Below are 1,745 nucleotides of genomic sequence, written 5' to 3' on the forward strand. Positions count from 1 at the left end.
GTAGCTATGACCTTGTTTGAAATCCGACACTTGACTTAGTAGAGGCCGTTATTGACGGGCGGGGTTGGGTGTCCTTATGGGCTTCCCAACACGTACCCTCACCCCTTACTCAAGATCTATGGTTTGTGGATCCGTCTAAATACCATTGGATTACGAGAGTCATTCAAATCGAGTGATATAGGGTACAAGTCTTTATCTTTAATCACTCGTAGTCGATTGGCTTTATGCTTTTCGATGAAAGGTGTAAAGTTGACTTGAACGGTTCCAAGTTCCCAAAAAACTTGGTGGCGACTCTAATATGTCTTAATTCGATTCGAAAGAACCTCGAGTCGATTATGCCTAGTGTGGATCCCGCGGACGCAGTTCCCGAGGGCCTTGTCCACAAAAGGACATTCATTTGGTGGATGCCCTTGATCTCCACAAATCTCACAACAATACACTTGAGACCTACTTGATGAAGAGTTTCTAGAGGTGTTGCTTGAGTTCAACAAAGCAACTTGTTGCTTGAGTTCCTCTATCAATCTCTTAACTTCCACATTGTTTGTTGATTCCACATTGGACTTCCCTTTCCTCTTGTGGCGATCATTATTCCAATGAAAAGTACGGGATGCCATCTCTTCTATAAGCTCCTTAGCCGTCTTGTGATCAATTTTGTCTAGTGCCCCCTTTCCCGAGCCGGAATCTAGGTTCATTTTCATTTCATTGCTCAACCCCTCATAAAAGTTGTTGATCAACTCATCATCTCCGATCCCGTGGTGAGGACACAACCTTTGGAGTCCCTTATACCTTTCCCATGCCTCATAAAGGGTCTCATCATCATGTTGGGTGAAGCCTTGGAGCTCACTCTTGATTCTTGCGGTCCTTTGTGGTGGAAAGTACTTGTTCAAGAAGGCCTTGGAGACATCATTCCAAGTTCTAAAAGAATCGGGCTCGCAACTCTTCAACCATTCCTTAGCACTCCCCTTCAAGGAATAAGGAAAGAGTCTAAGGCGGATGGCATCCTCCGACACTCCATTTGCTTTGAACATGTCACAACTATCCAAGAATTCATTAAGATGTTCATTGGGGTTTTCGGTGGCTCCCCCTCCGAATTGGTTTCCTTGGACTAGTTGCAACAAAGTAGCCTTCACATCAAAGTTATTGGCTTCAATAGGTGGCTTGACAATACTTGGGTTCACCACCTTCTTCGGAGCCAAATTATCCCTCATAGGAACCGCGGCCATTATTGGTTCTTCGGGAATCCCAAATGGATTCTCAAAGAACTCAAGATTACACGGTTCTTCTAAAACACCTTCCACTTACTCAACAAAGGGATTAGTAACAAAGAAAGACCTAGTCTAAACTAGAACAAAACAACTAATATCATGCCAATGCTCCCCGGCAACGGCGCCATTTAGATAGCGGGGTTTGTCGCACTCCCCCGATCAAACAAATAACTCAACTAATGTAGTAGGGTAGTCGAGGTCGAATCCACAGGGAGCAAGGGTGATTACTAATTTTCTATATTCTTATGCTTAGCTAAGTCGGAAATATTTGGACGAGGTTTAAAACTAAACAACTAAACTAAATAAAATAAAATGCAAATTAATAAAAGATGATAAATGAGTAAGAGAGGAATAAAGTTGTAAATCAAATGAATAAAAGGCCTAGAACTCGGTTCTCCCACAACAATTCGTAATTCCACATACTAATTCCCTAGGCTAATCACTCGGGTAGACAAGTAAGGAGGAGATGGCTCTAATTCG

At 42.8% G+C, this 1,745-nt stretch overlaps 1 non-coding gene across 1 annotated transcript; it reads left to right on the forward strand.

Annotated features, from left to right (window-relative positions):
* Nucleotides 1-747: 747 nt before the first annotated feature.
* On the forward strand, nucleotides 748-854 carry LOC141625020 (small nucleolar RNA R71). The gene has a single exon (XR_012534820.1). It is a non-coding gene; the product is annotated as a small nucleolar RNA R71 (small nucleolar RNA).
* Nucleotides 855-1,745: the final 891 nt, after the last annotated feature.

This window comes from Silene latifolia, chromosome X, assembly GCF_048544455.1.
Source record: "Silene latifolia isolate original U9 population chromosome X, ASM4854445v1, whole genome shotgun sequence".
Lineage (NCBI taxonomy): Eukaryota > Viridiplantae > Streptophyta > Magnoliopsida > Caryophyllales > Caryophyllaceae > Silene > Silene latifolia.